The sequence below is a fragment of the Ascaphus truei genome, unplaced genomic scaffold, assembly GCF_040206685.1.
Source record: "Ascaphus truei isolate aAscTru1 unplaced genomic scaffold, aAscTru1.hap1 HAP1_SCAFFOLD_55, whole genome shotgun sequence".
NCBI classification, from domain to species: Eukaryota; Metazoa; Chordata; class Amphibia; order Anura; family Ascaphidae; genus Ascaphus; species Ascaphus truei.
In genome coordinates this window covers 13,458-33,297 of record NW_027456881.1, presented here as the reverse complement: position 1 = coordinate 33,297, position 19,840 = coordinate 13,458, and positions in this window count along the sequence as shown.

The window sequence follows — 19,840 nt, the reverse complement described above, 5'->3', positions numbered from 1 at the left end:
CTCTGCGCTCTTTCTTTCTCTTTCTCTCTGCGCTCTTTCTTTGCGCACTTTCTTTCTCTCTCTCTGCGCTCTCTCTCTCTCTGCGCTCTCTCTCTCTGCGCTCTTTCTTTCTCTCTCTCTGCGCTCTCTCTCTCTCTGCGCTCTTTCTTTCTCTCTCTGCGCTCTCTTTCTCTCTCTGCGCTCTCTCTCTCTCTGCGCTCTCTCTCTCTCTGCGCTCTTTCTCTCTCTCTCTCTCTCTCTCTGCGCTCTTTCTTTCTCTCTCTCTGCGCTCTTACTCTCTCTGCGCTCTCTCTCTCTGCGCTCTTTCTTTCTCTCTGCGCTCTTTCTTTCTCTCTGAGCTCTTTTTTTCTCTCTTTGCGCTCTTTCTTTCTCTCTCTGCGCTCTTTCTTTCTCTCTCTCTGCGCTCTTTCTTTCTCTCTCTACGCTCTTTCTTTCTCTCTCTGCGCTTTTTCTTTCTCTCTCTCTGCGCTCTTTTTTCTCTCTCTGCGCTCTCTCTCTCTGCGCTCTTTCTCTCTCTCTCTCTGCGCTCTCTCTCTCTCTGCGCTCTTTCTCTCTCTCTCTCTCAGCGCTCTTTCTTTATTTCTGCGCTCTTTCTTTCTCTTTCTCTCTCTGTGCTCTTTCTCCCTCTCTGCGCTCTTTCTCTCTCTCTTCGCTCTTTCTTCCTCTCTCTCTGCGCTCTTTCTTTCTCTCTCGCTGCGCTCTTTCTCTCTCTCTCGCTGCTCTCTCTCTCTCTCTGCGCTCTTTCTTTCTCTCTCTGCACTCTTTCTTTCTCTCTCTCTGCGCTCTTTCTTTCTCTCTGCGCTCTTTCTTTCTCTGCGCACTTTCTTTCTCTCTGCTCTCTTTCTCTCTCTCTGCGCGCTCTCTCTCTCTGCGCTCTCTCTCTCTCTCTGCGCTCTCTCTCTCTCTGCGCTCTCTCTCTCTCTGCGCTCTCTCTCTGCGCTCTCTCTCTCTGCGCTCTTTCTTTCTCTCTCTCTGCGCTCTCTCTCTCTGCGCTCTTTCTTTCTCTGCGCTTTTTCTTTCTCTCTCTCTCTGCGCTCTTTCTTTCTTTCTCTCTGCGCTCTTTCTTTCTCTCTGCACTCTTACTTTCTCTCTCTCTGCGCTCTTTCTTTCTCTCTCTCTGCGCTCTCTCTCTCTCTGCGCTCTTTCTCTCTCTCTGCGCTCTTTCTTTCTCTTTCTCTCTCTCTGCGCTCTCTCTCTCTCTCTGCACTCTTTCTCTCTCTCTCTCTGCGCTCTTTCTCTCTCTCTCTCTGCGCTCTTTCTCTCTGCGCTCTTTCTTTCTCTCTGCGCACTTTCTTTCTCTCTCTCTGCGCTCTTTCTCTCTCTGTGCTCTTTCTTTCTCTCTGCGCTCTCTCTCTCTGCGCTCTTTCTTTCTCTCTCTGTGCTCTTTCTTTCTCTCTCTCTGTGCTCTCTCTCTCTCTCTCTCTCTGCGCTCTCTCTCTCTCTCTCTGCGCTCTTTCTTTCTCTTTCTCTCTCTGCGCTCTTTCTTTCTCTTTCTCTCTCTGCGCTCTTTCTTTCTCTTTCTCTCTCTGCGCTCTCTCTCTCTGCGCTCTCTCTCTCTGCGCTCTTTCTTTCTCTCTGCGCTCATTCTTTCTCTCTGCGCACTTTCTTTCTCTCTCTCTGCGCTCTTTCTCTCTCTCTGCGCTCTTTCTCTCTCTCTGCGCTCTTTCTCTCTCTCTCTCTGCGCTCTTTCTCTCTCTCTCTCTGCGCTCTCTCTCTCTCTCTCTGCGCTCTTTCTTTCTCTCTCTGCGCTCTCTCTCTGCGCTCTTTCTTTCTCTCTGCGCACTTTCTTTCTCTCTCTCTGCGCTCTCTCTCTCTGCGCTCTTTCTTTCTCTCTGCGCTCTCTCTCTCTGCGCTCTTTCTTTCTCTCTCTGTGCTCTTTCTTTCTCTCTCTCTGCGCTCTTTCTCTCTCTCTCTCTGCGCTCTTTCTCTCTGCGCTCTTTCTTTCTCTCTGCGCACTTTCTTTCTCTCTCTCTGCGCTCTTTCTCTCTCTGTGCTCTTTCTTTCTCTCTGCGCTCTCTCTCTCTGCGCTCTTTCTTTCTCTCTCTGTGCTCTTTCTTTCTCTCTCTCTGTGCTCTCTCTCTCTCTCTCTCTGCGCTCTCTCTCTCTCTCTCTGCGCTCTTTCTTTCTCTTTCTCTCTCTGCGCTCTTTCTTTCTCTTTCTCTCTCTGCGCTCTTTCTTTCTCTTTCTCTCTCTGCGCTCTCTCTCTCTGCGCTCTCTCTCTCTGCACTCTTTCTTTCTCTCTGCGCTCATTCTTTCTCTCTGCGCACTTTCTTTCTCTCTCTCTGCGCTCTTTCTCTCTCTCTGCGCTCTTTCTCTCTCTCTCTCTGCGCTCTTTCTCTCTCTCTCTCTGCGCTCTTTCTCTCTCTCTCTCTGCGCTCTTTCTTTCTCTCTCTGCGCTCTCTCTCTGCGCTCTTTCTTTCTCTCTGCGCACTTTCTTTCTCTCTCTCTGCGCTCTCTCTCTCTGCGCTCTTTCTTTCTCTCTGCGCTCTCTCTCTCTGCGCTCTTTCTTTCTCTCTCTGTGCTCTTTCTTTCTCTCTCTCTGTGCTCTTTCTCTCTCTCTCTGCGCTCTTTCTCTCTCTCTCTGCGCTCTCTCTCTCTCTCTCTGCGCTCTTTCTTTCTCTTTCTCTCTCTGCGCTCTTTCTTTCTCTTTCTCTCTCTGCGCTCTTTCTCTCTGCGCACTTTCTTTCTCTCTCTCTGCGCTCTTTCTCTCTCTCTGCGCTCTTTCTTTATTTCTGCGCTCTTTCTTTCTCTTTCTCTCTCTGCGCTCTCTCTCTCTCTGCGCTCTTTCTTCCTCTCTCTCTGCGCTCTCTCTCTCTCTGCGCTCTTTCTTTCTCTCTCTGCGCTCTTTCTTTCTCTCTCTGCGCTCTTTCTTTCTCTCTCTCTCTGCGCTTTCTTTCTCTCTCTCTCTGCGCTCTTTCTCTCTCTCTCGCTGCTCTATCTCTCTGCGCTCTTTCTTTCTCTCTCTGCGCTCTTTCTTTCTCTCTCTGCGCTCTTTCTTTCTCTCTCTCTCTGCGCTCTTTCTTTCTCTGCGCACTTTCTTTCTCTCTCTCTGCGCTCTTTCTTTCTCTCTGCGCTCTTTCTTTCTCTCTGCGCTCTCTCTCTCTCTGCGCTCTCTCTCTCTCTGCGCTCTCTCTCTCTCTGCGCTCTCTCTCTCTGCGCTCTCTCTCTCTGCGCTCTCTCTCTCTGCGCTCTTTCTCTCTCTCTCTGCGCTCTTTCTTTCTCTCTCTCTGCGCTGTCTGTCTCTGCGCTCTTTCTTTCTCTCTCTGCGCTCTTTCTTTCTCTCTCTCTGCGCTCTTTCTCTCTCTGCGCTCTTTCTCTCTCTGCGCTCTTTCTCTCTCTTTCTCTCTCTCTCTCTCTGCGCTCTTTCTCTCTCTGCGCTCTCTCTCTCTCTATGCGCTCTTTCTTTCTCTTTCTCTCTACGCTCTTTCTCTCTCTCTGCGCTCTTTCTTTATTTCTCTCTGCGCTCTTTCTTTCTTTCTGCGCTCTTTTTTTCTCTCTCTGCGCTCTTTCTCTCTCTCTGCGCTCTTTCTTTCTCTCTGCGCTCTTTCTCTCTCTGCGCACTTTCTCTCTCTGCGCTCTTTCTTTCTCTTTCTCTCTCTCTGCGCTCTTTCTCTCTCTCTCGGCGCTCTTTCTCTCTCTCTCTGCGCTTTTTCTTTCTCTCTCTCTGCGCTCTTTCTTTCTCTCTGCGCTCTCTCTCTCTGCGCTCTTTCTTTCTCTCTGCGCTCTCTCTCTCTGCGCTCTTTCTCTCTCTGCGCTCTCTCTCTCTCTCTGCGCTCTTTCTTTCTCTTTCTCTCTCTGCGCTCTTTCTCTCTCTCTACGCTCTCTCTCTGCGCTCTTTCTTTCTCTTTCTCTCTCTGTGCTCTTTCTTTCTCTCTGCGCACTTTCTTTCTCTCTCTCTGCGCTCTCTCTCTGCGCTCTCTTTCTCTCTGCGCTCTTTCTCTCTCTCTCTGCGCTCTCTCCCTCTCTCTCTGCGCTCTTTCTTTCTCTCTCTCTGCGCTCTTTCTTTCTCTCTCTCTCTGCGCTCTTTCTCTTTCTCTCTCTGCGCTCTTTCTTTCTCTCTGCGCTCTTTTTTTCTCTCTTTGCGCTCTTTCATTCTCTCTCTGCGCTCTTTCTTTCTCTCTCTCTGCGCTCTTTCTTTCTCTCTCTCTGCGCTCTTTCTTTCTCTCTCTCTGCGCTCTTTCTTTCTCTGCGCTCTTTATTTCTCTCTCTGCGCTCTCTCTCTCTGCGCTCTCTCTGCGCTCTTTCTTTCTCTCTCTCTGCGCTCTTTCTTTCTCTCTCTCTCTGCGCTCTTTCTCTTTCTCTCTCTGCGCTCTTTCTTTCTCTCTGCGCTCTTTTTTTCTCTCTTTGCGCTCTTTCATTCTCTCTCTGCGCTCTTTCTTTCTCTCTCTCTGCGCTCTTTCTTTCTCTCTCTCTGCGCTCTTTCTTTCTCTCTCTGCGCTCTTTCTTTCTCTCTTTGCGCTCTTTCATTCTCTCTCTGCGCTCTTTCTTTCTCTCTCTCTGCGCTCTTTCTTTCTCTCTCTCTGCGCTCTTTCTTTCTCTCTCTCTGCGCTCTTTCTTTCTCTGCGCTCTTTATTTCTCTCTCTGCGCTCTCTCTCTCTGCGCTCTCTCTGCGCTCTTTCTTTCTCTCTCTCTGCGCTCTTTCTTTCTCTCTCTCTGCGCTCTTTCTTTCTCTCTCTGCGCTCTTTCTTTCTCTCTCTGCGCTCTTTCTTTCTCTCTCTGCGCTCTCTCTCTCTCTGCGCTCTCTCTCTCTCTGCGCTCTCTCTCTCTCTGCGCTCTCTCTCTCTCTGCGCTCTCTCTCTCTCTGCGCTCTCTCTCTCTCTGCGCTCTCTCTCTCTCTGCGCTCTTTCTCTCTCTGCGCTCTTTCTCTCTCTGCGCTCTTTCTCTCTCTGCGCTCTCTCTCTCTCTGCGCTCTTTCTTTCTCTCTCTGCGCTCTCTCTCTCTCTGCGCTCTCTCTTTCTCTCTCTCTGCGCTCTTTCTTTCTCTTTCTCTCTGCGCTCTTTCTTTCTCTCTGCGCTATCTCTCTCTATGTGCTCTTTCTTTCTCTCTGCGCTCTTTCATCCTCTTTCTCTCTGCGCTCTTTCTTTCTCTCTCTGCGCTCTCTTTCTCTCTGCGCTCTCTCTCTCACTCTCTGTGCTCTTTCTTTCTCTTTCTCTCTCTGCGCTCTTTCTCTCGCTCTACGCGCTCTCTCTCTCTCTGCGCTCTTTCTTTCTCTCTCTCTGCGCTCTCTCTCTCGGCGCTCTTTCTCTCTCTGCGCTCTTTCTTTCTCTTTCTCTCTCTGCGCTCTCTCTCTCTGTGCTCTTTCTTTCTCTCTGCGCTCTTTTTTTCTCTCTTTGCGCTCTTTCTTTCTCTCTCTGCGCTCTTTCTTTCTCTCTGCGCTCTTTCTTTCTCTCTGCGCTCTCTCTCTCTGCGCTCTTTCTCTCTCTGCGCTCTTTCTCTCTCTGCGCTCTCTCTCTCTCTGCGCTCTTTCTTTCTCTCTCTGCGCTCTCTCTCTCTCTGCGCTCTCTCTTTCTCTCTCTCTGCGCTCTTTCTTTCTCTTTCTCTCTGCGCTCTTTCTTTCTCTCTGCGCTATCTCTCTCTATGTGCTCTTTCTTTCTCTCTGCGCTCTTTCATCCTCTTTCTCTCTGCGCTCTTTCTTTCTCTCTCTGCGCTCTCTTTCTCTCTGCGCTCTCTCTCTCACTCTCTGTGCTCTTTCTTTCTCTCTCTGCGCTCTTTCTTTCTCTCTCTCTGCGCTCTTTGTCTCTCTCTGCGCTTTTTCTTTCTCTCTCTCTGCGCTCTTTCTTTCTCTCTGCGCTCTCTCTCTCTCTGCGCTCTTTCTCTCTCTGCGCTCTCTCTCTCTCTCTGCGCTCTTTCTTTCTCTTTCTCTCTCTGCGCTCTTTCTCTCTCTCTACGCTCTCTCTCTGCACTCTTTCTTTCTCTCTCTCTGCGCTCTTTCTCTCTCTGCGCTCTTTCTCTCTCTGCGCTCTCTCTCTCTGCGCTCTTTCTTTCTCTTTCTCTCTCTGCGCTCTTTCTCTCGCTCTACGCTCTCTCTCTCTCTGCGCTCTTTCTTTCTCTCTCTCTGCGCTCTCTCTCTCGGCGCTCTTTCTCTCTCTGCGCTCTTTCTTTCTCTTTCTCTCTCTGCGCTCTCTCTCTCTGTGCTCTTTCTTTCTCTCTGCGCTCTCTTTCTTTCTCTCTGCGCTCTTTTTTTCTCTCTTTGCGCTCTTTCTTTCTCTCTCTGCGCTCTTTCTTTCTCTCTGCGCTCTTTCTTTCTCTCTGCGCTCTCTCTCTCTGCGCTCTTTCTCTCTCTGCGCTCTTTCTCTCTCTCTACGCTCTCTCTCTCTCTGCGCTCTTTCTCTCTCTCTCTCTCTGCGCTCTTTCTTTCTCTCTCTCTGCGCTCTTTCTCTCTCTGCGCTCTCTCTCTCTGCGCTCTTTCTTTCTCTTTCTCTCTCTGCGCTCTTTCTCTCTCTCTACGCTCTCTCTCTGCGCTCTTTCTTTCTCTCTCTCTGCGCTCTCTCTCTCTCTGCGCTCTCTCTCTCTCTGCGCTCTTTCTCTCTCTCTCGGCGCTCTTTCTCTCTCTGCGCTCTTTCTTTCTCTTTCTCTCTCTGCGCTCTCTCTCTCTGCGCTCTTTCTTTCTCTCTGCGCTCTCTTTCTTTCTCTCTGCGCTCTTTTTTTCTCTCTCTGCGCTTTTTTCTCTCTTTGCGCTCTTTCTTTCTCTCTCTGCGCTCTTTCTTTCTCTCTGCGCTCTTTCTTTCTCTCTCTGCGCTCTTTCTTTCTCTCTCTCTGCGCTCTTTATTTCTCTGCGCTCTTTATTTCTCTCTCTGCGCTCTTTATTTCTCTCTCTGCGCTCTTTATTTCTCTCTGCGCTCTTTCTCTCTCTCTCTGTGCTCTCTCTCTGCGCTCTTTCTTTCTCTCTCTCTGCACTCTTTCTTTCTCTCTCTCTGCGCTCTTTCTTTCTCTCTCTGCACTCACTCTCTCTCTCTGCGCTCTTTTTTTCTCTTTCTCTCTCTGCGCTCTTTCTTTCTCTTTCTCTCTCTGCGCTCTTTCTCTCTCTCTCTGCGCTCTCTCTCTCTCTGCGCTCTTTCTTTCTTTCTCTCTCTGCGCTCTTTCTTTCTCTCTCTCTGCGCTCTTTCTTTCTCTCTGCGCACTTTCTTTCTCTCTCTCTCTGCGCTCTCTCTCTCTGTCTGTGCTCTTTCTTTCTCTCTCTCTGCGCTCTTTCTTTCTCTCTCTCTGCGCTCTTTCTTTCTCTCTCTCTGCGCTCTTTCTCTCTTTCTCTCTCTGCGCTCTCTCTCTCTGCGCTCTTTCGTTCTCTCTGCGCTCTTTCTTTCTCTCTGCGCTCTTTTTTTCTCTCTTTGCGCTCTTTCTTTCTCTCTCTGCGCTCTTTCTTTCTCTCTCTGCGCTCTTTCTTTCTCTCTCTCTGCGCTCTTTCTTTCTCTGCGCTCTTTATTTCTCTCTCTGCGCTCTCTCTGCGCTCTTTCTTTCTCTCTCTCTGCGCTCTTTCTTTCTCTCTCTCTGCGCTCTTTCTTTCTCTCTCTGCGCGCTCTTTCTTTCTCTCTCTGCGCTCTTTCTTTCTCTCTCTGCGCTCTTTCTTTCTCTCTCTGCGCTCTTTCTCTCTCTCTGCGCTCTCTCTCTCTCTCTCTGCGCTCTCTCTCTCTCTCTCTGCGCTCTCTCTCTCTCTCTCTGCGCTCTTTCTCTCTCTGCGCTCTCTCTCTCTGCGCTCTCTCTCTCTGCGCTCTTTCTTTCTTTCTCTCTCTGCGCTCTTTTTTTCTCTATGCTCTTTCTCTCTCTTTGCGCTCTCTCTCTCTGCGCTCTCTTTCTCTCTGCGCGCTCTCTCTCTCTATGTGCTCTTTCTTTCTCTCTGCGCTCTTTCTTTCTCTCTCTCTGCGCTCTTTCATCCTCTTTCTCTCTGCGCTCTTTCTTTCTCTCTCTGCGCTCTCTTTCTCTCTGCGCTCTTTCTCTCTCACTCTCTGTGCTCTTTCTTTCTCTCTCTGCGCTCTTTCTTTCTCTCTCTGCGCTCTTTCTTTCTCTCTCTGCGCTCTTTGTCTCTCTCTGCGCTTTTTCTTTCTCTCTCTCTGCGCTCTTTCTTTCTCTCTGCGCTCTCTCTCTCTGCGCTCTTTCTTTCTCTCTGCGCTCTCTCTCTCTCTCTGCGCTCTTTCTTTCTCTTTCTCTCTCTGCGCTCTTTCTCTCTCTCTACGCTCTCTCTCTCTCTGCGCTCTTTCTTTCTCTCTCTCTGCGCTCTCTCTCTCTGCGCTCTTTCTCTCTCTGCGCTCTCTCTCTCTCTGCGCTCTTTCTTTCTCTTTCTCTCTCTGCGCTCTTTCTCTCTCTCTACGCTCTCTCTCTCTCTCTGCGCTCTTTCTTTCTCTCTCTCTGCGCTCTCTCTCTCTCTCTGCGCTCTTTCTCTCTCTCTCGGCGCTCTTTCTCTCTCTGCGCTCTTTCTTTCTCTTTCTCTCTCTGCGCTCTCTCTCTGCGCTCTTTCTTTCTCTCTGCGCTCTCTTTCTTTCTCTCTGCGCTCTTTTTTTCTCTCTCTGCGCTCTTTTTTCTCTCTTTGCGCTCTTTCTTTCTCTCTCTGCGCTCTTTCTTTCTCTCTGCGCTCTTTCTTTCTCTCTGCGCTCTTTCTTTCTCTCTCTGCACTCACTCTCTCTCTCTCTGTGCTCTTTCTCTCTCTCTGCGCTCTTTCTCTCTCTGCGCTCTTTTTTTCTCTTTCTCTCTCTGCGCTCTTTCTTTCTCTTTCTCTCTCTGCGCTCTTTCTCTCTCTCTCTGCGCTCTCTCTCTCTCTCTGCGCTCTTTCTTTCTTTCTCTCTCTGCGCTCTTTCTTTCTCTCTCTCTGCGCTCTTTCTTTCTCTCTGCGCACTTTCTTTCTCTCTCTCTCTGCGCTCTCTCTCTGTCTGCGCTCTTTCTTTCTCTCTCTCTGCGCTCTTTCTTTCTCTCTCTCTGCGCTCTTTCTTTCTCTCTCTCTGCGCTCTTTCTTTCTCTCTCTCTGCGCTCTTTCTTTCTCTCTCTGCGCTCTTTCTTTCTCTCTCTGCGCTCTTTCTTTCTCTCTCTGCGCTCTTTCTTTCTCTCTCTGCGCTCTTTCTTTCTCTCTCTGCGCTCTCTCTCTCTCTCTGCGCTCTCTCTCTCTCTGCGCTCTCTCTCTCTCTGCGCTCTTTCTCTCTCTGCGCTCTTTCTCTCTCTGCGCTCTTTCTCTCTCTGCGCTCTTTCTCTCTCTGCGCTCTTTCTTTCTCTCTCTGCGCTCTCTCTCTCTCTCTGCGCTCTCTCTTTCTCTCTCTCTGCGCTCTTTCTTTCTCTTTCTCTCTGCGCTCTTTCTTTCTCTCTGCGCTATCTCTCTCTATGTGCTCTTTCTTTCTCTCTGCGCTCTTTCATCCTCTTTCTCTCTGCGCTCTTTCTTTCTCTCTCTGCGCTCTCTTTCTCTCTGCGCTCTCTCTCTCACTCTCTGTGCTCTTTCTTTCTCTCTCTGCGCTCTTTCTTTCTCTCTCTCTGCGCTCTTTGTCTCTCTCTGCGCTTTTTCTTTCTCTCTCTCTGCGCTCTTTCTTTCTCTCTGCGCTCTCTCTCTCTCTGCGCTCTTTCTCTCTCTGCGCTCTCTCTCTCTCTCTGCGCTCTTTCTTTCTCTTTCTCTCTCTGCGCTCTTTCTCTCTCTCTACGCTCTCTCTCTGCACTCTTTCTTTCTCTCTCTCTGCGCTCTTTCTCTCTCTGCGCTCTTTCTCTCTCTGCGCTCTCTCTCTGCGCTCTTTCTTTCTCTTTCTCTCTCTGCGCTCTTTCTCTCGCTCTACGCTCTCTCTCTCTCTGCGCTCTTTCTTTCTCTCTCTCTGCGCTCTCTCTCTCTCGGCGCTCTTTCTCTCTCTGCGCTCTTTCTTTCTCTTTCTCTCTCTGCGCTCTCTCTCTCTGTGCTCTTTCTTTCTCTCTGCGCTCTCTTTCTTTCTCTCTGCGCTCTTTTTTTCTCTCTTTGCGCTCTTTCTTTCTCTCTCTGCGCTCTTTCTTTCTCTCTGCGCTTTCTTTCTCTCTGCGCTCTCTCTCTCTGCGCTCTTTCTCTCTCTGTGCTCTTTCTCTCTCTCTACGCTCTCTCTCTCTCTGCGCTCTTTCTCTCTCTCTCTCTGCGCTCTTTCTTTCTCTCTCTCTGCGCTCTTTCTCTCTCTGCGCTCTCTCTCTCTGCGCTCTTTCTTTCTCTTTCTCTCTCTGCGCTCTTTCTCTCTCTCTACGCTCTCTCTCTGCGCTCTTTCTTTCTCTTTCTCTCTCTGCGCTCTTTCTCTCTCTCTACGCTCTCTCTCTGCGCTCTTTCTTTCTCTCTCTCTGCGCTCTCTCTCTCTCTGCGCTCTCTCTCTCTGCGCTCTTTCTCTCTCTCTCGGCGCTCTTTCTCTCTCTGCGCTCTTTCTTTCTCTTTCTCTCTCTGCGCTCTCTCTCTCTGCGCTCTTTCTTTCTCTCTGCGCTCTCTTTCTTTCTCTCTGCGCTCTTTTTTTATTCTCTCTCTGCGCTCTTTTTTTCTCTCTTTGCGCTCTTTCTTTCTCTCTCTGCGCTCTTTCTTTCTCTCTGCGCTCTTTCTTTCTCTCTCTGCGCTCTTTCTTTCTCTCTCTCTGCGCTCTTTATTTCTCTGCGCTCTTTATTTCTCTCTCTGCGCTCTTTATTTCTCTCTCTGCGCTCTTTATTTCTCTCTGCGCTCTTTCTCTCTCTCTCTGTGCTCTCTCTCTGCGCTCTTTCTTTCTCTCTCTCTGCACTCTTTCTTTCTCTCTCTCTGCGCTCTTTCTTTCTCTCTCTGCACTCACTCTCTCTCTCTGTGCTCTTTCTCTCTCTCTGCGCTCTTTCTCTCTCTGCGCTCTTTTTTTCTCTTTCTCTCTCTGCGCTCTTTCTTTCTCTTTCTCTCTCTGCGCTCTTTCTCTCTCTCTCTGCGCTCTCTCTCTCTCTGCGCTCTTTCTTTCTTTCTCTCTCTGCGCTCTTTCTTTCTCTCTGCGCACTTTCTTTCTCTCTCTCTCTGCGCTCTCTCTCTGTCTGCGCTCTTTCTTTCTCTCTCTCTGCGCTCTTTCTCTCTCTGCGCTCTTTCTTTCTCTTTCTCTCTCTGCGCTCTTTCTCTCTCTCTCTGCGCTCTCTCTCTCTCTGCGCTCTTTCTTTCTTTCTCTCTCTGCGCTCTTTCTTTCTCTCTCTCTGCGCTCTTTCTTTCTCTCTGCGCACTTTCTTTCTCTCTCTCTCTGCGCTCTCTCTCTGTCTGCGCTCTTTCTTTCTCTCTCTCTGCGCTCTTTCTCTCTCTGCGCTCTTTCTTTCTCTTTCTCTCTCTGCGCTCTTTCTCTCTCTCTCTGCGCTCTCTCTCTCTCTGCGCTCTTTCTTTCTTTCTCTCTCTGCGCTCTTTCTTTCTCTCTCTCTGCGCTCTTTCTTTCTCTCTGCGCACTTTCTTTCTCTCTCTCTCTGCGCTCTCTCTCTGTCTGCGCTCTTTCTTTCTCTCTCTCTGCGCTCTTTCTTTCTCTCTGCGCTCTTTCTTTCTCTCTGCGCTCTCTCTCTCTGCGCTCTTTCTCTCTCTCTGCGCTCTCTCTCTCTCTCTGCGCTCTTTCTCTCTCTCTGCGCTCTTTCTCTCTCTCTGCGCTCTTTCTTTCTCTCTGCGCTCTTTCTTTCTCTCTCTGCGCTCTTTCTTTCTCTTTCGCTCTCTGCGCTCTCTCTCTCTGCGCTCTCTTTCTTTCTCTCTCTGCGCTCTTTCTTTCTCTCTCTGTGCTCTTTCTTTCTCTCTCTGTGCGCTCTTTCTTTCTCTCTGCGCACTTTCTTTCTCTCTCTCTGCGCTCTCTCTGTCTGCGCTCTCTTTCTCTCTGCGCTCTTTCTTTCTCTTTCTCTCTCTGCGCTCTCTCTCTCTGCGCTCTCTCTCTCTGCGCTCTCTTTCTTTCTCTCTCTGCGCTCTTTCTTTCTCTCTCTGTGCTCTTTCTTTCTCTCTCTCTGCGCTCTTTCTTTCTCTCTGCGCTCTTTCTCTCTCTCTCTGCGCTCTCTCTCTGCGCTCTCTCTCTCTCTCTCTGCGCTCTTTCTTTCTCTCTCTCTGCGCTCTTTCTTTCTCTCTCTCTGCGCTCTTTCTCTCTTTCTCTCTCTGCGCTCTCTCTCTCTGCGCTCTTTCTTTCTTTCTGCGCTCTTTCTTTCTCTCTGCGCTCTTTTTTTCTCTTTGCGCTCTTTTTTTCTCTTTGCGCTCTTTCTTTCTCTCTCTGCGCTCTTTCTTTCTCTCTCTGCGCTCTTTCTCTCTCTCTCTCTGCGCTCTTTCTTTCTCTGCGCTCTTTATTTCTCTCTCTGCGCTCTCTCTCTCTGCGCTCTCTGCGCTCTTTCTTTCTCTCTCTCTGCGCTCTGTCTTTCTCTCTCTCTGCGCTCTTTCTTTCTCTCTCTGCGCTCTTTCTTTCTCTCTCTGCGCTCTCTCTCTCTCTGCGCTCTCTCTCTCTCTCTGCGCTCTCTCTCTCTCTGCGCTCTCTCTCTCTCTCTGCGCTCTTTCTTTCTTTCTCTCTCTGCGCTCTTTCTTCCTCTCTCTCTGCGCTCTTTTTTTCTCTATGCTCTTTCTCTCTCTCTGCGCTCTTTCTCTCTGCGCTCTTTCTCTCTATGTGCTCTTTCTTTCTCTCTGCGCTCTTTCTTTCTCTCTCTGCGCTCTCTTTCTCTCTGCGCTCTTTCTCTCTCACTCTCTGCGCTCTTTCTCTCTCACTCTCTGTGCTCTTTCTTTCTCTCTCTGCGCTCTTTCTTTCTCTCTCTCTGCGCTCTTTGTCTCTCTCTGCGCTTTTTCTTTCTCTCTCTCTGCGCTCTCTCTCTCTGCGCTCTTTCTTTCTCTCTGCGCTCTCTCTCTGCGCTCTCTCTCTCTGCGCTCTCTCTCTCTGCGCTCTCTCTCTCTGCGCTCTTTCTTTCTCTTTCTCTCTCTGCGCTCTCTCTCTCTCTACGCTCTCTCTCTGCGCTCTTTCTTTCTCTCTCTCTGCGCTCTTTCTCTCTCTGCGCTCTTTCTCTCTCTGCGCTCTCTCTCTCTGCGCTCTTTCTTTCTCTTTCTCTCTCTGCGCTCTTTCTCTCTCTCTACGCTCTCTCTCTCTCTGCGCTCTTTCTTTCTCTCTCTCTGCGCTCTCTCTCTCTCGGCGCTCTTTCTCTCTTTGCGCTCTTTCTTTCTCTTTCTCTCTCTGCGCTCTTTCTCTCTCTCTACGCTCTCTCTCTCTCTGCGCTCTCTTTCTTTCTGCGCTCTTTTTTTCTCTCTCTGCGCTCTTTTTTCTCTCTTTGCGCTCTTTCTTTCTCTCTCTGCGCTCTTTCTTTCTCTCTCTGTGCGCTCTTTCTTTCTCTCTGCGCACTTTCTTTCTCTCTCTCTGCACTCTCTTTCTCTCTGCGCTCTTTCTTTCTCTCTCTCTGCGCTCTTTCTTTCTCTCTCTCTGCGCTCTTTCTTTCTCTTTCTCTCTCTGCGCTCTTTCTCTCTCTCTACGCTCTCTCTCTCTCTGCGCTCTTTCTTTCTCTCTCTGCGCTCTCTTTCTCTCTGCGCTCTTTCTCTCTCACTCTCTGTGCTCTTTCTTTCTCTCTCTGCGCTCTTTCTTTCTCTCTCTGCGCTCTTTCTTTCTCTCTCTCTGCGCTCTTTGTCTCTCTCTGCGCTTTTTCTTTCTCTCTCTCTGCGCTCTTTCTCTCTGCGCTCTCTCTCTCTGCGCTCTTTCTTTCTCTCTGCGCTCTCTCTCTCTGCGCTCTCTCTCTCTCTCTGCGCTCTCTCTCTCTCTCTGCGCTCTTTCTTTCTCTTTCTCTCTCTGCGCTCTTTCTCTCTCTCTGCGCTCTTTCTTTCTCTCTCTCTGCGCTCTTTCTCTCTCTCTCTGCGCTCTTTCTTTCTCTCTCTCTGCGCTCTTTCTCTCTCTCTCGGCGCTCTTTCTCTCTCTGCGCTCTTTCTTTCTCTTTCTCTCTCTGCGCTCTCTCTCTCTGCGCTCTTTCTTTCTCTCTGCGCTCTCTTTCTCTCTCTCTGCGCTCTCTCTCTCTCTCTGCGCTCTCTCTCTCTCTCTGCGCTCTCTCTCTCTCTCTGCGCTCTCTCTCTCTCTCTCTGCGCTCTCTCTCTCTCTGCGCTCTCTCTCTCTCTGCGCTCTTTCTTTCTTTCTCTCTCTGCGCTCTTTCTTCCTCTCTCTCTGCGCTCTTTTTTTCTCTATGCTCTTTCTCTCTCTCTGCGCTCTTTCTCTCTGCGCTCTTTCTCTCTCTATGTGCTCTTTCTTTCTCTCTGCGCTCTTTCTTTCTCTCTCTCTGCGCTCTTTCATCCTCTTTCTCTCTGCGCTCATTCTTTCTCTCTCTGCGCTCTCTTTCTCTCTGCGCTCTTTCTCTCTCACTCTCTGTGCTCTTTCTTTCTCTCTCTGCGCTCTTTCTTTCTCTCTCTCTGCGCTCTTTGTCTCTCTCTGCGCTTTTTCTTTCTCTCTCTCTGCGCTCTTTCTTTCTCTCTGCGCTCTCTCTCTCTGCGCTCTCTCTCTCTGCGCTCTTTCTCTCTCTGCGCTCTCTCTCTCTCTCTGCGCTCTTTCTTTCTCTTTCTCTCTCTGCGCTCTTTCTCTCTCTCTACGCTCTCTCTCTGCGCTCTTTCTTTCTCTCTCTCTGCGCTCTTTCTCTCTCTGCGCTCTCTCTCTCTCTGCGCTCTTTCTTTCTCTTTCTCTCTCTGCGCTCTTTCTCTCTCTACGCTCTCTCTCTCTGCGCTCTTTCTTTCTCTCTCTCTGCGCTCTTTCTCTCTCTCGGCGCTCTTTCTCTCTCTGCGCTCTTTCTTTCTCTCTCTCTCTGCGCTCTCTCTCTCTGCGCTCTTTCTTTCTCTCTGCGCTCTCTTTCTTTCTCTCTGCGCTCTTTTTTTCTCTCTCTGCGCTCTTTTTTTCTCTCTTTGCGCTCTTTCTTTCTCTCTCTGCGCTCTTTCTTTCTCTCTCTGTGCTCTTTCTTTCTCTCTCTGTGCGCTCTTTCTTTCTCTCTGCGCACTTTCTTTCTCTCTCTCTGCACTCTTTCTCTCTGCGCTCTTTCTTTCTCTTTCTCTCTCTGCGCTCTCTCTCTCTGCGCTCTCTTTCTTTCTCTCTCTGCGCTCTTTCTTTCTCTCTGCGCTCTTTCTTTCTCTCTGCGCACTTTCTTTCTCTCTCTCTGCGCTCTCTCTCTGTCTGCGCTCTCTTTCTCTCTGCGCTCTTTCTCTCTCTCTCTGCGCTCTCTCTCTCTCTCTCTGCGCTCTTTCTTTCTCTCTCTCTGCGCTCTTTCTTTCTCTCTCTCTCTGCGCTCTTTCTCTCTGCGCTCTTTCTTTCTCTCTGCGCTCTTTTTTTCTCTCTTTGCGCTCTTTCATTCTCTCTCTGCGCTCTTTCTTTCTCTCTCTCTGCGCTCTCTTTCTCTGCGCTCTTTATTTCTCTCTGCGCTCTTTTTTTCTCTCTTTGCGCTCTTTCATTCTCTCTCTGCGCTCTTTCTTTCTCTCTCTCTGCGCTCTCTTTCTCTGCGCTCTTTATTTCTCTCTCTGCGCTCTCTCTCTCTGCGCTCTCTCTGCGCTCTTTCTTTCTCTCTCTCTGCGCTCTTTCTTTCTCTCTCTCTGCGCTCTTTCTTTCTCTCTCTGCGCTCTTTCTTTCTCTCTCTGCGCTCTTTCTTTCTCTCTCTGCGCTCTTTCTTTCTCTCTCTGCGCTCTCTCTCTCTCTGCGCTCTCTCTCTCTCTGCGCACTTTCTCTCTCTGCGCTCTCTCTGCGCTCTTTCTCTCTCTGCGCTCTCTCTCTCTCTGCGCTCTTTCTTTCTCTCTGCGCTCTCTCTCTCTCTGCGCTCTTTCTCTTTCTCTCTCTCTGCGCTCTTTCTTTCTCTTTCTCTCTGCGCTCTTTCTTTCTCTCTGCGCTATCTCTCTCTATGTGCTCTTTCTTTCTCTCTGCGCTCTTTCATCCTTTCTCTCTGCGCTCTTTCTTTCTCTCTGCGCTCTCTTTCTCTCTGCGCTCTCTCTCTCACTCTCTGTGCTCTTTCTTTCTCTCTCTGCGCTCTTTCTTTCTCTCTCTCTGCGCTTTTTCTTTCTCTCTCTCTGCGCTCTTTCTTTCTCTCTGCGCTCTCTCTCTCTCTGCGCTCTTTCTCTCTCTCTCTGCGCTCTTTCTTTCTCTTTCTCTCTCTGCGCTTTCTCTCTCTCTACGCTCTCTCTCTGCACTCTTTCTTTCTCTCTCTCTGCGCTCTTTCTCTCTCTGCGCTCTTTCTCTCTCTGCGCTCTCTCTCTCTGCGCTCTTTCTTTCTCTTTCTCTCTCTGCGCTCTTTCTCTCTCTCTACGCTCTCTCTCTCTCTGCGCTCTTTCTTTCTCTCTCTCTGCGCTCTCTCTCTCTCGGCGCTCTTTCTCTCTCTGCGCTCTTTCTTTCTCTTTCTCTCTCTGCGCTCTCTCTCTCTGTGCTCTTTCTTTCTCTCTGCGCTCTTTTTTTCTCTCTTTGCGCTCTTTCTTTCTCTCTCTGCGCTCTTTCTTTCTCTCTGCGCTCTTTCTTTCTCTCTGCGCTCTCTCTCTCTGCGCTCTTTCTCTCTCTGCGCTCTTTCTCTCTCTCTACGCTCTCTCTCTCTCTGCGCTCTTTCTCTCTCTCTCTCTGCGCTCTTTCTTTCTCTCTCTCTGCGCTCTTTCTCTCTCTGCGCTCTCTCTCTCTGCGCTCTTTCTTTCTCTTTCTCTCTCTGCGCTCTTTCTCTCTCTCTACGCTCTCTCTCTGCGCTCTTTCTTTCTCTCTCTCTGCGCTCTCTCTCTCTGCGCTCTTTCTCTCTCTCTCGGCGCTTTCTCTCTCTGCGCTCTTTCTTTCTCTTTCTCTCTCTGCGCTCTCTCTCTGCGCTCTTTCTTTCTCTCTGCACTCTCTTTCTTTCTCTCTGCGCTCTTTTTTTCTCTCTCTGCGCTCTTTTTTTCTCTCTCTGCGCTCTTTTTTTCTCTCTTTGCGCTCTTTTTTTCTCTCTCTGCGCTCTTTCTTTCTCTCTGCGCTCTTTCTTTCTCTCTCTGCGCTCTTTCTTTCTCTCTCTCTGCGCTCTTTCTTTCTCTGCGCTCTTTATTTCTCTCTCTGCGCTCTTTATTTCTCTCTGCGCTCTTTATTTCTCTCTGCGCTCTTTCTCTCTCTCTCTGTGCTCTCTCTCTGCGCTCTTTCTTTCTCTCTCTCTGCGCTCTTTCTTTCTCTCTCTCTGCGCTCTTTCTTTCTCTCTCTCTGCGCTCTTTCTTTCTCTCTCTGCACTCACTCTCTCTCTGTGCTCTCTCTCTCTGCGCTCTTTCTCTCTCTGCGCTCTTTTTTTCTCTCTCTCTCTGCGCTCTTTCTTTCTCTTTCTCTCTCTGCGCTCTTTCTCTCTCTCTCTGCGCTCTCTCTCTCTCTCTGCGCTCTTTCTTTCTCTCTCTCTGCGCTCTTTCTTTCTCTCTGCGCACTTTCTTTATCTCTCTCTCTGCGCTCTCTCTCTGTCTGCGCTCTTTCTTTCTCTCTCTCTGCGCTCTTTCTTTCTCTCTCTCTGCGCTCTTTCTTTCTCTGCGCTCTCTCTCTCTGCGCTCTCTTTCTCTCTCTGCGCTCTTTCTTTCTCTCTCTGCGCTCTTTCTTTCTCTCTCTCTGCGCTCTTTCTTTCTCTCTCTCTGCGCTCTCTTTCTCTCTCTCTGCGCTCTTTCTTTCTTTCTCTGCGCTCTCTTTCTTTCTCTCTGCGCTCTTTCTATCTGTCTGCGCACTTTCTTTCTCTCTCTCTGCACTCTTTCTCTCTGCGCTCTTTCTTTCTCTCTCTCTCTGCGCTCTTTCTTTCTCTCTCTCTGCGCTCTCTCTCTCTCTGCGCTCTCTCTCTCTGCGCTCTCTCTCTCTCTCTGTCTGCGCTCTCTTTCTATCTGCGCTCTCTCTCTCTCTCTGCGCTCTTTCTTCCTCTCTCTGCGCGCTCTCTCTCTCTGCGCTCTTTTTCTTTCTCTCTGCGCTCTTTCTTTCTCTCTCTCTCTGCGCTCTTTCTTTCTCTCTCTCTGCGCTCTTTCTTTCTCTCTCTCTGCGCAATTTCTCTCTCTCTCTGCGCCCGTCCCCCCAGTATACGCCCAGAACCATGGACCCGGTACTTGTGGTTCGGACTGTCTCCAACCAGCCATAATGTTGTGAGAGTGAAATTATGTCTAAGTCCAGCTTTGGTACATTAGAAGCAACTCTCAAACTTAACCTAAGTGTTTTTCGAAGCTACTATTTGGCTAACTTCTTATAGGAATGTCTAGGAGCTCTGAAAATGAACGTGCGCGTCTTTCACTCTTCCCGAGGGACTTAGAAGAATTTTGTGATATTTTTTATTAAAATGGTGTATAAGGGTATATATATAAATATATTTTATGCACTGTATATGAGCTGGCGATTTCTAAGTCTGTGGTTCCGAGAGGGGGTAACCAGGCTCACTAATAAAGGTCAAGCCACTTGGCTGCCAGATTGCCCTGCTTCCTCTCATTATCTCACACACACGATGCACAATTATCTCTCACTCCCTGACACACACACGATGCACAGCTATCTCTCCCTGTCACACACACACACGATGCACAGCTAGTGAGAGAGCTGTGCATCGTTTGTGTGTGTGACAGTGAGAGAGAGCTGTGCATTGTATGTGTGAGACAGGGAGAGATATCTGTGCATCGTGTGTGACAGTGAGAGATAGCTGTGCATCGTATGTGTTGACAGTGAGAGATAGCTGTGCATCGTTTGTGTGTGTGACAGTGAGAAATAGCTGTGCATCGTGTGTGTGTGACAGGGAGAGATAGCTGTGCATCGTGTGTGTGTGTGACAGTGAAAGATAGCTGTGCATCGTGTGTGTGTTTGACAGTGAGAGATAGCTGTGCATCGTGTGTGTGTGACAGGGAGAGATAGCTGTGCATCATGTGTGTATGACAGGGAGAGATAGCTGTGTATCGTGTGTGTGTGACAGGGAGAGATAGCTGTGCATCGTGTGTGTGTGACAGGGAGAGATAGCTGTGCATCGTGTGTATGTGACAGTGAGAGATAGCTGTGCATCGTGTGTGTGTGTGTGTGACAGGGAGAGATAGCTGTGCATCATGTGTGTGTGACAGTGAGAGATAGCTGTGCATCGTGTGTGTGTGACAGGGAGAGATAGATGTGCATCGTGTGTGTGACAGGGAGAGAGCTGTGCATCGTGTGTGTGTGACAGTGAGAGATAGCTGTGCATCGTGTGTGTGTGACAGTGAGAGATAGCTGTGCATCGTGTGTGTGTGTGTGACAGGGAGAGATAGCTGTTCATCGTGTGTGTGTGTGTGTCTAGGAGTGAGAGATAGTTGTGAATCTTGTGTGTGTCAGGGAGTGAGAGATAGCTGTGCATCGTGTGAGTGTTTCAGGGAGTGATAGATAGCTGTGCATCGTGTGTGTGTGTGACAGTGAGAGATAGCTGTGCATCGTGTGAGTGTGACAGTGAGAGTTAGCTGTGCATCGTGTGTGTGTGACAGGGAGAGATAGATGTGCATCGTGTGTGTGACAGGGAGAGAGCTGTGCATCGTGTGTGTGTGTGTGACAGTGAGAGATAGCTGTGCATCGTGTGTGTGTGTGTGTGTGTGTGACAGGGAGAGATAGCTGTTCATCGTGTGTGTGTGTGTGTGTGTGTCAAGGAGTGAGAGATAGTTGTGAATCTTGTGTGTGTCAGGGAGTGAGAGATAGCTGTGCATTGTGTGTGTGTGACAGGGAGAGATAGCTGTGCATCATGTGTGTATGACAGGGAGAGATAGCTGGGTATCGTGTGTGTGTGACAGGGAGAGATAGCTGTGCATCGTGTGTGTGTGTGTGACAGTGAAAGATAGCTGTGTATCGTGTGTGTGTGACAGGGAGATAGCTGTGCATCGTGTGTATGTGACAGTGAGAGATAGCTGTGCATCGTGTGTGTGTGACAGTGAGAGATAGCTGTGCATCGTGTGAGTGTGACAGTGAGAGTTAGCTGTGCATCGTGTGTGTGTGACAGGGAGAGATAGATGTGCATCGTGTGTGTGACAGGGAGAGATAGC